General features: G+C 34.9%; 1 long non-coding RNA gene across 1 annotated transcript; it reads left to right on the plus strand.

Annotated features, from left to right (window-relative positions):
• The first annotated feature begins 10038 nt into the window (after nt 1-10038).
• LOC143253793 (uncharacterized) lies at nt 10039-14834 on the plus strand. Its single transcript, XR_013029856.1, has 2 exons — nt 10039-10282; nt 13409-14834. It is a non-coding gene; the product is annotated as an uncharacterized LOC143253793 (long non-coding RNA).
• Nucleotides 14835-15111: the final 277 nt, after the last annotated feature.

Here is a 15111-nt window from a genome sequence, read left to right on the forward strand (position 1 = left end):
TCAGGGTGTAAGTAAAGATACATATACAGACATCTTCAGGGTGTAAGTAAAGATACATATACAGACAGTCTTCAGGGTGTAAGTAAAGATACATATACAGACAGTCTTCAGGGTGTAAGTAAAGATACATATACAGACAGTCTTCAGGGTGTAAGTAAAGATACATATACAGAGAGTCTTCAGGGTGTAAGTAAAGATACATATACAGACAGTCTTCAGGGTGTAAGTAAAGATACATATACAGACAGTCTTCAGGGTGTAAGTAAAGATACATATACAGAGAGTCTTCAGGGTGTAAGTAAAGATACATATACAGACAGTCTTCAGGGTGTAAGTAAAGATACATATACAGACAGTCTTCAGGGTGTAAGTAAAGATACATATACAGACAGTCTTCAGGGTGTAAGTAAAGATACATATACAGACAGTCTTCAGGGTGTAAGTAAAGATACATATACAGACAGTCTTCAGGGTGTAAGTAAAGATACATATACAGACAGTCTTCAGGGTCATATACAGACAGTCTCAGGGTGTAAGTAAAGATACATATACAGACAGTCTTCAGGGTGTAAGTAAAGATACATATACAGACAGTCTTCAGGGTGTAAGTAAAGATACATATACAGACAGTCTTCAGGGTGTAAGTAAAGATACATAAGTAAAGATACATATACAGACAGTATTCAGGGTGTAAGTAAAGATACATATACAGACAGTCTTCAGGGTGTAAGTAAAGATACATATACAGACAGTCTTCAGGGTGTAAGTAAAGATACATATACAGACAGTCTTCAGGGTGTAAGTAAAGATACATATACAGACAGTCTTCAGGGTGTAAGTAAAGATACATATACAGACAGTCTTCAGGGTGTAAGTAAAGATACATATACAGAGAATCTTCAGGGTGTAAGTAAAGATACATATACAGAAGTAAAGATACATATACTCTTCAGGGTGTAAGTAAAGATACATATACAGACAATCTTCAGGGTGTAAGTAAAGATACATATACAGACAGTCTTCAGGGTGTAAGTAAAGATACATATACAGACAGTCTTCAGGGTGTAAGTAAAGATACATATACAGACAGTCTTCAGGGTGTAAGTAAAGATACATATACAGACAGTCTTCAGGGTGTAAGTAAAGATACATATACAGACAGTCTTCAGGGTGTAAGTAAAGTAAAGTAAAGATACATATACAGACAGTCTTCAGGGTGTAAGTAAAGATACTATACAGACAGGGGTGTAAGTAAAGATACATATACAGACAGTCTTCAGGGTGTAAGTAAAGATACATATACAGACAGTCTTCAGGGTGTAAGTAAAGATACATATACAGACAGTCTTCAGGGTGTAAGTAAAGATACATATACAGACAGTCTTCAGGGTGTAAGTAAAGATACATATACAGACAGTCTTCAGGGTGTAAGTAAAGATACATATACAGACAAAGATACTTCAGGGTGTAAGTAAAGATACATATACAGACAGTCTTCAGGGTGTAAGTAAAGATACATATACAGACAGTCTTCAGGGTGTAAGTAAAGATACATATACAGACAGTCTTCAGGGTGTAAGTAAAGATACATATACAGACAGTCTTCAGGGTGTAAGTAAAGATACATATACAGACAGTCTTCAGGGTGTAAGTAAAGATACATATACAGACAGTCTTCAGGGTGTAAGTAACAGATACATATACAGACAGTCTTCAGGGTGTAGTAAAGATACATATACAGACAAAGGGTGTAAGTAAAGATATATACAGACAGTCTTCAGGGTGTAAGTAAAGATATATATACAGACAGTCTTCAGGGTGTAAGTAAAGATACATATACAGACAGTCTTCAGGGTGTAAGTAAAGATACATATACAGACAGTCTTCAGGGTGTAAGTAAAGATACATATACAGACAGTCTTCAGGGTGTAAGTAAAGATACATATACAGACAGTCTTCAGGGTGTAAGTAAAGATACATATACAGACAGTCTTCAGGGTGTAAGTAAAGATACATATACAGACAATCTTCAGGGTGTAAGTAAAGATACATATACAGACAGTCTTCAGGGTGTAAGTAAAGATACATATACAGACAGTCTTCAGGGTGTAAGTAAAGATACATATACAGACAGTCTTCAGGGTGTAAGTAAAGATACATATACAGACAGTCTTCAGGGTGTAAGTAAAGATACATATACAGACAGTCTTCAGGGTGTAAGTAAAGATACATATACAGACAGACAGTCTTCTGGGTGTAAGTAAAGATACATATACAGACAGTCTTCAGGGTGTAAGTAAAGATACATATACAGACAGTCTTCAGGGTGTAAGTAAAGATACATATACAGACAGAATCTTCAGGGTGTAAGTAAAGATACATATACAGACAGTCTTCAGGGTGTAAGTAAAGATACATATACAGACAGTCTTCAGGGTGTAAGTAAAGATACATATAGGGTGTAGACAGATACATATACAGACAGTCTTCAGGGTGTAAGTAAAGATACATATACAGACAATCTTCAGGGTGTAAGTAAAGATACATATACAGACAGTCTTCAGGGTGTAAGTAAAGATACATATACAGACAGTCTTCAGGGTGTAAGTAAAGATACATATACAGACAGTCTTCAGGGTGTAAGTAAAGATACATATACAGACAGTCTTCAGGGTGTAAGTAAAGATACATAAACAATCATATACAGATACATATACAGACTTCAGGGTGTAAGTAAAGATACATATACAGAGTATCTTCAGGGTGTAAGTAAAGATACATATACAGACAGTCTTCAGGGTGTAAGTAAAGATACATATACAGACAGTCTTCAGGGTGTAAGTAAAGATACATATACATAGGGTGTAAGTAAAGATACAGACAGTCTTCAGGGTGTAATTAAAGATACATATACAGACAGTATTCAGGGTGTAAGTAAAGATACATATACAGACAGTCTTCAGGGTGTAAGTAAAGATACATATACAGACAGTCTTCAGGGTGTAAGTAAAGATACATATACAGACAGTCTTCAGGGTGTAAGTAAAGATACATATACAGAGAGTCTTCAGGGTGTAAGTAAAGATACATATACAGACAGTCTTCAGGGTGTAAGTAAAGATACATATACAGAGTCTTCAGGGTGTAAGTAAAGATACATATACAGAGAGTCTTCAGGGTGTAAGTAAAGATACATATACAGACAGTCTTCAGGGTGTAAGTAAAGATACATATACAGACAGTCTTCAGGGTGTAAGTAAAGATACATATACAGACAGTCTTCAGGGTGTAAGTAAAGATACATATACAGACAGTCTTCAGGGTGTAAGTAAAGATACATATACAGACAGTCTTCAGGGTGTAAGTAAAGATACATATACAGACAGTCTTCAGGGTGTAAGTAAAGATACATATACAGACAGTCTTCATATACAGACAGTCTTCAGGGTGTAAGTAAAGGTACATATACAGACTGTCTTCTGCGTGTAAGTAAAGATACATATACAGACTGTCTTCTGAGTGTAAGTAAGTAAAGATACATATACAAACAGTCTTCAGGGTGAAAGTATACATACATGTACAGAGAATCATCAGGGTGTAAGTAAAGATACATATACAGACAGTCTTCAGGGTGTAAGTAAAGATACATATACAGACAGTCTTCAGGGTGTAAGTAAAGATACATATACAGACAGTCTTCAGGGTGTAAGTAAAGATACATATACAGACAGTCTTCAGGGTGTAAGTAAAGATACATATACAGACAGTCTTCAGGGTGTAAGTAAAGATACATATACAGACAGTCTTCAGGGTGTAAGTAAAGATACATATACAGAAGTAAAGATCTTCAGGGTGTAAGTAAAGATACATATACAGACAGTCTTCAGGGTGTAAGTAAAGATACATATACAGACAGTCTTCAGGGTGTAAGTAAAGATACATATACAGACAGTCTTCAGGGTGTAAGTAAAGATACATATACAGACAGTCTTCAGAAGTAAAGATACATATACAGTCTTCAGGGTGTAAGTAAAGATACATATACAGACAGTCTTCAGGGTGTAAGTAAAGATACATATACAGACAGTCTTCAGGGTGTAAGTAAAGATACATATACATAGACAGTCTTCAGGGTGTAAGTAAAGATACATATACAGACAGTCTTCAGGGTGTAAGTAAAGATACATATACAGACAGTCTTCAGGGTGTAAGTAAAGATACATATACAGACAGTCTTCAGGGTGTAAGTAAAGATACATATACAGACAGTCTTCAGGGTGTAAGTAAAGATACATATACAGACAGTCTTCAGGGTGTAAGTAAAGATACATATACAGACAGTCTTCAGGGTGTAAGTAAAGATACATATACAGACAGTCTTCAGGGTGTAAGTACAGATACATATACAGACAGTTTTCGGGGTGTAAGTAAAGATACATATACAGACAGTCTTCAGGGTGTAAGTAAAGATACATATACAGACAGTCTTCAGGGTGTAAGTAAAGATACATATACAGACAGTCTTCAGGGTGTAAGTAAAGATACATATACAGACAGTCTTCAGGGTGTAAGTAAAGATACATATACAGACAGTCTTCAGGGTGTAAGTAAAGATACATATACAGACAGTCTTCAGGGTGTAAGTAAAGATACATATACAGACAGTCTTCAGGGTGTAAGTAAAGATACATATACAGACAGTCTTCAGGGTGTAAGTAAAGATACATATACAGACAGTCTTCAGGGTGTAAGTAAAGATATATATATACAGACAGTCTTCATATACAGAGACAGTCTTCAGGGTGTAAGTAAAGTTACATATACAAAGAATCTTCAGGGTGTAAGTAAAGATACATATACAGACAGTCTTCAGGGTGTAAGTAAAGATACATATACAGACAATCTTCAGGGTGTAAGTAAAGATACATATACAGAGATATACAGACTCTTCAGGGTGTAAGTAAAGATACATATACAGACAATCTAAGTAAAGATACATATACAGACAATCAGGTGTAAGTAAAGATACATATACAGACAGTCTTCAGGGTGTAAGTAAAGATACATATACAGACAATCTTCAGGGTGTAAGTAAAGATACATATACAGACAGTCTTCAGGGTGTAAGTAAAGATACATATACAGACAGTCTTCAGGGTGTAAGTAAAGATACATATACAGACAGTCTTCAGGGTGTAAGTAAAGATAAAGATATACAGACAGTCTTCAGGGTGTAAGTAAAGATACATATACAGACAGTCTTCAGGGTGTAAGTAAAGATACATATACAGACAGTCTTCAGGGTGTAAGTAAAGATACATATACAGACAGTCTTCAGGGTGTAAGTAAAGATATACATACATCTTCACAAGTAAAGGTTATACAGGGTGTAAGTAAAGATACATATACAGACAGTCTTCAGGGTGTAAGTAAAGATACATATACAGACAGTCTTCAGGGTGTAAGTAAAGATGCACTTAATATACAGACAGTCTTCAGGGTGTAAGTAAAGATACATATACAGACAGTCTTCAGGGTGTAAGTAAAGATGTGTATACAGACAATCTTCAGGGTGTAAGTAAAGATGTGTATATACAGACAATATTCAGGGTGTAAGTAAAGATACATATACAGACAATCTTCAGGGTGTAAGTAAAGATACATATACAGACAGTCTTCAGGGTGTAAGTAAAGATACATATACACACAGTCTTCAGGGTGTAAGTAAAGATACATATACAGACAATCTTCAGGGTGTAAGTAAAGATATCCATAGAGACAGTCTTCAGGGTGTAAGTAAAGATACATATACAGACAATCTTCAGGGTGTAAGTAAAGATACATATACAGACAATCTTCAGGGTGTAAGTAAAGATACATATACAGACAATCTTCAGGGTGTAAGTAAAGATACATATACAGACAATCTTCAGGGTGTAAGTAAAGATACAGACAATCTTCAGGGTGTAAGTAAAGATATATAGACAATCTTCAGGGTGTAAGTAAAGGGTGTAAGTAAAGATGTGTATACAGACAGTCTTCAGGGTGTGAGTTACGGTGTGTATACAGACAATATTCAGGGTGTAAGTAAAGGTGTATACAGACAATCTTCAGGATGTAAGTAAAGATGTGTATACAGAAAGTCTTCAGGGTGTAAGTAAAGGTGTGTATACAGACAATCTTCAGGATGTAAGTAAAGGTGTTTATACAGACAATCTTCAGGATGTAAGTAAAGGTGTGTATACAGACAATCTTTAGGATGTGAGTAAAGGTGTGTGAAATATATGGTTTTCAGAAAACTCATTTCATACAAAATATTTTCGGGATTATATAGAAATTATGTAATTCATGTGATTTTCAGGGTTAGGGAAGATATACAATCGATTTGTGAATGTGAGTAAAGATACGTCGTTTGGATGACTTTCAGATTGAAAGGATTAAAATTATTTTGTGAAAGTGCGCTATTATTGTTTGAACCAAGGTTGCAGCTAAGAACGTCTGTCTTTTTTTGTTACAGACTTGTTTCGTGAACATATTAAGTTAAATAAGCAGTTTCAGTGTGAAATTTAGCCTGTTTTTTCATTAAATATCTCTCGCTAGTACTGCGGTAAGTCTACGGATATACTACGCTACAATAAGGGGTTCGATTCTCCTCGGGGAACTCAGCAGATAGCCCGATGTGTCTTTGCTACAAGAAAACACACAGAGATAGTCGAGAAGTGGTATTTTCTTGGGTGTTAATCAAAATATTTCATCTTTTAACTAATTATTGTCTGTTGGACAAGAAGTATTGATGGGCGTCCACAGAGGTATTTTAAATAGGGGTAAAACATACATGTAAGGGGGCAGTTTATACAGTTTAAGACAAGAGACTAAAATAATATGTTTAAAGGGTGCTTAGACACAAATTTACAGTTTTAGTAAAAACGACTAGAAATATTTATTTCAACTACGATTTTAAGTTTGTATCGTCACACGAGCAGTTTTTTTATCAAATGTACCGTCCACAGTAATTCAGCAGAAGGGAAAAGTTTCCCACGCACGAGCCCCGAACTTAGAATGACGTGATTTTCGATCTATAATTTTCAGATAAATGGGGAAAAAATATAGGAATGGAATGAAAAGATTTATTACAACTGTGTCTGTCAAGGATAACATAAAATACGACATTTTGATATTCGGAATGAAATAGATCTTTTCCTTTATGGGGCTCGTCAGCTCAACTTTGGATGCGTTGACATCCGAGATGATCCAAATCTGCAAGTTCAGCAAGATTTTATGTAAGAGAAATATTTCATTCTTATTTTCAAATCATCGTTTTGCGTATTTCGAGAGTTGTCCACTTACATCGAAATAGTAATGTTTGAGATAAAAAAAACATTTTGAATTTAAATAATTTGAGAAAATATTACAGAGAGCGCCATACACAACAGAAAAAAAAACAAAAAACGCTGTCCCTCTGTGGAACAGCGGCAAGTTTTGTGAAATTGCAACGCTAAAATTCCGGCTTCTATCCCCCGCGGTGGTCACAACACATTGCCCAATTTGCTCAAAATTTAAGATGGAAAGAAAAAATTCTCTTGGCATATCAGCGGTAAGTTTGGAGACTAAAACTACTAAAATATATGGTGAGATCATATATGCAGTTAGATCATTGTATGACTTTGAACTAAAAAAAGCGTAAACCAAGAACAGTATTATCAGAACCATTAAACAATATCTTGTGATTTAATCATTTTGAGGTCATTATTTGGCATGAAACGAACATTTGCAAGACGAAACGGGAAATCTAAATAATAAAGAATAACGTGATAACTGGAACAGTAAATGTGCTTCTCTGTAGTTAAAAATAACTCGACAGAGAGTGTAACATATTTGCCTTTCCAAAGATAGCTTAGCTTCAAGTTTATAGAGCACAACGTCAGTGTGCTATCAACAGTTTTTTTTTTGTTATTTTTAATGAATGATGGAAATATTTGACAATAGTTAGATACAAATTACTGTTACCATCCAGGTAATAATACAAAAACATATATTTATTTCATTTTTTTATTTTACTATCATCTGGAGACAAAAGGTCTTTTTTTTTGCCTCCCATGATTTTATTCTCGGAAGTGACAGTTTTTGTTTGAAAATCGAAACAAAACCGAGTTAGATTTGGCCCAATAGTTATAATGCCTGGATTGTAAATCCGAGGACTCCTGGTTCGCAGCTCATCGCTGCAAGAACACGGTCCGTATTATGAAACCAAGGGTGCAGTATTAAAACCCAATACTCGGCCAAATAAGAGCTGTTCATATGCTGGCAGTGTTGTTGTTGACCAACTATCCTCTCACTAGTCTTATCAGATCAAAATTAGGTTCGACTATGTGCAGGTAATCCTTGCATGAAACTTCTGAGAAAAAAAAAAAAAAGACAAAAACTAGTAACATGTTCATACACAGGCGAGGTAAACTCAAGAAGTATAGGCCCAACATGGCCTGGTGGTTAGGGCACTCGATTCGTAATCTGAAGGTCGCGGGTTCAAATCCCCATCGCACCAAACATACTCGCCGTGACGCCAAGGAACAATGACTTTTATAGATATGTTTATTTGTTAAATTTCAATCAAAACTACTCGAGCGCTACTCGTCCCTAATTTTGAAGTGAGAGAAAGAAGGTAGCTAGTCAGTGTTATCCATCGTCAACTAACCTTGTCGCACCGAATAGTGGATTTTATATTCTCTCTTATAACGCATCTTCTGCAAGCCTTAACAATACTTTTGGTTAAACGTTTTTGTTCTGTTTTAGCTAAAAACAATCCAATAAAATATTAATGGCTTGTAGCCCGAATTTTATAGTCATAAGTCTTCAGGCTTACCGCTAATACAAAGAGCAAGTATAATGGGATTGCTAAAGGTTGTCTTAGCAAGGCCCGACATGTACAGGTGGTTAAAGCGCTCGACTTCCAATCTGAGATTGCGGATTCGAATCCTCGTCGCACCAAACATGTTTGTCCTTTCAACCGTAAAAACGTTTTTATGTTCCGATCAATCCTACTATTTGTTGGTAAAAGAGTAGCGTTGGCAGTGGGTGGTGATGACACTGGTAAATTAGGGACTATGTTAAAAACAATCAACACGTGTATTTCATTCGTTTATTAACTTTTGATTATATCAATTACGTTACTAAGCTAATAAACTCTTAAAATGAGTTTAAATTCGATATCCTTTGCAGATAGCCTGCTTCCGAATTAACTTTTGTAGGACCTATAGGTCAGAATTACCCCACCTGGGAAAAATAAATGAGGAACAATATATAAGTATGCACTTTGTATAAAGGTTAGATTATCGCTGCTTCTTATTCGAGGGTTAAATATACACACAAATATAGATATTTGGTGGTTCCAATTTTTAAATCAATGTCTGTTATTAACGTAAGTCCATAGTTTTGTTGCATGGCGGTGACAGTCACAAGGAATTAACTTTCACTTGCAGCTCCATATAAATTATTTCTATCAGTCCAGTAATCTCGTTGACTTGACTTGGCATTGGTCCAACAAAACACTTTCGTTAGCTACCCCTCGACGGCACGAATGTTTTGTTCCAACATTGCAAAAAAGAACAGAAACACACACACACTCACAGACAAAACAGCATCTTTCAAACAAATTGGGAACATTTATTAAAATTTCAACCCGTCTTTTTTATTTTTTATTTCGAATAAAAGTATATACTTTAATGATGATACAATTCAGGCTATTACTTATAAATTAAAATACGTCACTTATAACAAATCCTTTTATACTTTAAGAAACGTTGTTAGACAACTTTTACTAATTCATTTTCATATATAGATAGATCTTGAAGAAAGCAGTTAGTTATGTTTACGTTCAGTGAGGAATGTTCTTTCTAAATAATTTTCGTAAAATAATATAAAATATATTTTAACGAATTATTACGGTGTTTTTTTTTTTTTTTGTTCAGGAGGTGGAGCTTTTAACCGTTGATACATAAATCCGCCATAAATGATAAAGGGTATGTGATTGTGTGTGTTCTTACAGGAAAAAAAGTAAAGGTTTTAATATTAAATCTTTGATGCTGTTGAGTTTTTAAAAACTGTAAATCGAGAAAAAAACTATAGTATTTTAATCGTTTTAATCGAAGCAAATTAAATAATTTGCCTTTTTTTGGAATGAATGATAAATTCCTGTGTGAGACAACAACTACAATGTACGTAGAATAGTGAGATTGAGAAGTCCTAATTAATTTACATCGCGAAGTTGTTACTACCTTACAGGAAGGTAAGCTTTCAGTTTCTGTAATGAAAATATACTATGTAAAATAAATAGAACGTCCTGTTTGTTTAGTATAGAGAATGTATGTATCATCACACGACTTGGTCAGAATTAGGTGACCACACGTTTCTTTCCAAACAGTGTCCACGAATAAATGTTTAAAATGGTACTTCTGGCTGCCTGCCCTTTGTGTGAGAGTAGGCTTATCGATTGACAAGTTTCGTGATAATATCAATGTTTTATTTCGTATCTAGAGCATTTATCAAAAGTAATTTGTGTTGCAAACAAGACTAAAAGTAGAATAAACACTTTTCATATCAACACCCACATGAAATAAATGTTGCTACCCATTGCCGGAACGGAATTTCTAGCCCACCCCTGAAAGCTACAATCAGTTAAATTCCGTGTATTCACATATATTGTGAGTTTATATGAAATTCATCCATTTATAAAACAGAGATAAACATTAATACATAAACATGAAGGTCTTGTAGGTTTTTCTTAAAAGCCAAACTGTCAGCCTAAGGGTAAGTTCAACTGTCGCTAGCGCAGATAGCCCTTGTGTAGCTTTGCGCGAAATTAAACAAACAAACAAACAACTGTCGCTTTGTGACATATTGGTTATATTATAGTGCTGGAGATGAGACTGGTTTCTAATGATGTTTAAAGTAATTCGTTGATCCTGGTTATGACACAACATGAGCAATTAAAAATAAGAGTTATACCAGAGTGAGTCAGCGAGTTTTTAAGTTTATAAATAGTCATTGCATGATTTAATTAGTTTCTGTTAGTTTCCATCACTCCAAGCCATTTTGTCAGTTAGTTCATCCAGTGTTGTTGTGACCTTTGTGTTTCGAGGATAGAGATACGAAATTAATAATTAAGTAGAATTTTTCTTAAACGTAGTTCATATGTTAAGTTAGGCCTATGGGTGAACGTTGGTTATGCTAAAAATAAAACTCTTGAGAAATAAAATACTTCTGTTACCATTAAATGGATTGTAATTTTCATTATTATTTTCACAAATGGACCAAAAGATTCAAGCAAAGAACGGAAGCCATCACAACAATATTAACTCGACTGTAATAAAAAAGAAAAAAGGCATAGATTTGCGTTTGATATTACCTTAACACTACCAAGTATATTCACATTGTATACAACACTTTGGTCTGACCTTTTTGTATGTATCAAATCCTTCCTTGTCTATTGCAAAAATATGGTAGTACTTAATAGTAGAAACCAACAAAGTCTCTAAATAATTCACGCACCGAAAAACCATAACATTGAATTTTTAAGTTACGATGTATTATGCGCATATATAATAATAATATACTGAAGAGTTGGCTAACATTTCCGGTAGCATACAAATATTTCTAAAATATTAATTGTTTTCGTCTGCAACCTACCTACATGGTCACGTCAGCGGGGCTAGCCCTTAGACGGCTCGGTTTGTTCTGATTTTCATGCAAAGCTACGCGAGGGCTATCTGCGCTAGCTGTTCCTAATTTAGTAGTGGGAAGGCAGTTAGTCATCACTATTCACTGCCAACTCTTGAGCTACTCTTTTACCAACGAATAGTGGGATTAACCGTATCATTATAACGCCCCCACGGTTGAATGGGCGAGCATGTTTGGTGTGACAGGGATTCGAACCCGCAACCCTCGGATTACAAGTCGAGTGCCTTAACCACCTGGTCACGCCGGACCCAGACGGCCCGGAATATCGATACAATATGTTTTTTCAACTTATTTAAGTTATTAGTTAGTATCCACTTTGGATATTCCGATAAACATATACGGATTCTTTATAAACAGTAAACTTGTCATGCGCGTACTTAAGTAACTTCTAACCAGCAATATAACCAAACAGATGACGCTAGATGTCGAGGGATAAACACGAGTTAGTTTCTAAAGTTAAAGTATATACTTTATACAGATATAATATAAAAAATAAACAAACAAGAGTATTAACAAATATGTGAATTTTAAAATGAAGTAGGGGATTCTGCTACAAAAAATAATGGAACGAAAATTAAAACCACAATCATAAATTTATAAAATTTTACCCCTACTTTGGCAACTTTCTGTTTATCTTTAGGCCGAACTAAGGGTCACACTTTATGTATTTATGATTGTGCTTTTAATTATTGTAAAAATTATAGCTATCAGGGACAGTTTCTAGATGTTGTGTCTATTCCATGGAGATATAAAACTTAAATAAATAAATAGAAAAAAGGCCTAGTATGGCCAGGTGGATAAAGGCGTTCTACTCGTAATCCGAGGGTCACGAGTTCGAATCCCGATCGCACCAAACATACTCGCCCTTTCAGCCGTGAGGGCGTTATAATGTGACGGTCAATCCCACTATTCGTTTGTAAAAGAGTAGCCCAAGAGTTGGCGGTGGGTGGTGATGACTAGCTGCCTTCCCTCTAGTCTTACACTGCTAAATTAGAAACGGCTAGCGCAGATAACCCTCGTGTAGCTTTGCGCGAAATTCAAAATGAAACAAACAAATAGGAAAAACATTAATTTTTTAAATAAAAGTAATGGCCGTTGGTTATTCATAAAATTTTAATAAAAAGTTTCCAGGAAATAAGCAATTGCAAAATTTGGTTGTTTTTTTTTATATTTCTTATAGCAATTCTATGAATAACCAACAAACACTACTTTCTGTTAAAAAAATATTTTTTTATTATTTAAAATGCAAAAGAGAAATTAGTAGAGAAGCCATACTGAGTGTCTGATGTCAACTTGGAATTATTTTTTTTAATTTCTTTTTAAAATTGCTTGATACATATTGCTTGATTTAGGTTTTTTGTTTATTTTATATAGATACATGGATGCAACTTGTAAGATAGAATCTCACCCCTTTTCTGTGTATACTGTTCTTGTTTTACAATATATGTAATTACATCAAAACAACAGTATTTTTGTAAACAACTAGCCATCCCACCTGCTCTACACGTGGAAACAATTAATATTACAAACCAATGTATCTATTTGTGTATTAATGCCTGATTCCGTTAGTTGGTTCATGATATGTTCTCATAATCTGCACTTTGCACAACCTCTTGTGTGTGTGTGTGTGTGTATATATATATATGTAAAACGTTGTGCTTCATTCTCTTTGCAGGTAGAGAATTTACCATCTCTAGCTTGGACACTGATCTGGGACGTGTTCAGCAAGGCTTAGCCATGGCTAGACATTAATAATAACCAAGGTTGCTGTGCTAGTATAGTAGAGTAAAACGTAGTGCTAATGACCTGTGATAAGAAATGAATTTATGAACGCCTTATATCTAAGATTTATGACTACTGGCCCCACCCCTGGGCGAACACAGCAGATAGCCCGATGTAGTTTTTGCTATCAGAAAAACACGCACGTTTATTCTGAAACCCCTGATGGCTCAGCGATGTCTTACGGGTTTTTACTCTAAACACTGGATTTGTATAACTACGGTGGGGAACAGTACAGACAGCACCTTGTGCAGCTTTGTTCCTGACACCAAACAAGCTTGGTAACTTCCGTCGCCAAAAGTGAACAGAGGTTGTCTTTACAACCCTTTCTGTGTGTGTATGTTTGTCAGTAAGATTTCTCGAAAAGGGCCGAATGAGTTTGGACGGAAGCTGGTATAAATTGGAACTATGACCAAACTTAGAAGTTATTAGTTTTTGGGTGACCAAAGTCACAACAAAGGTCACACACACAAAAAAAATATCCCTATCTGCTAACATTGGAACCTCAGTTTGATACATATTAGTGGTATGTACTCTATGGAGTTTCCTTGCATTTCTAAAAAACAAAACAAAAAAACTTCATTTGCTCTTTAACACTTGTAGAGACGGACTATTTGGTCCGTACAGAGCAGCTCTTGCGTGTGAAGCTTACAGGGTTAACTCGCTTAAATAAGCAAGGGCGGTGTTGTATGTGTTTTCAGTCTTCCTGCTTTTAATTTATGTGCTTCTCAAACTGTGTAATTTAAAATGTATATTACTGTATCCTCTGCACGAACCAGGAAACAATTACGTCATTACCTCATTGACGCAGAATGTTTAAATATTTCGAAAATTACAAAGAAACGTGTGACATTTAAACAGAATCAAACTTAACACTTACTGAAGTTGGATGTTACGAGCTGTAGCGATGGTTTCAAATTTCTTGAGCAATTTTAGTGTAAAACTGTTTGAATAAGTTTGTTTTTCGCAGACTCTTGTGTAATAACAGAGGGTTTTATTATTATTATTATTCGGTGATTGGTATAAGTATGTATGATTACCATAGCAACTACAAAATGCGCCATTGTTTAAAATAACTGACGTTTTTTGGCAACCGACGATTAAACGTGAACTGTTTTTTAATTATTTAAATGGCCACGTGGCTCTGAAACTTCAAATTTGCCGGCAAATAGTCTTTTTCGAGTTTGGGTGTTTTCGAAATGTTTCTCTGACAATTTGAAGTAAACGTTTTAAGTAGTTAAGAACGAATAAAAAGAGGCAAACATAAGTTAATATGATAGGGAAACGTGTTTAATTTCGTCAAATAAATTGTAAATGAAGACAGGTTAGCGTATTTGTAAATTTATTACGGGAACGCCTTCAAGGCGATATTTATTAATTATTTTTAACATTTCGTAAATAATTTCACGCTTGCAGACTGTCACAAGTTTAAATAAACGTAGTAAATAAAGAGCCAACGCTGGTGAATAATTGATACTTTTTTAGACCTAACAAAAGGCTTAAAATCATCTTCGATAATGAGTTTTTGTTTTGTTTTTTTCACTTTTCTCTTAATTAATTCATTAGTAAGTGATTGAAAAACCTCGTAATGGACAAATT

The sequence above is a fragment of the Tachypleus tridentatus genome, chromosome 1 (assembly GCF_004210375.1).
Source record: "Tachypleus tridentatus isolate NWPU-2018 chromosome 1, ASM421037v1, whole genome shotgun sequence".
Lineage (NCBI taxonomy): Eukaryota > Metazoa > Arthropoda > Merostomata > Xiphosura > Limulidae > Tachypleus > Tachypleus tridentatus.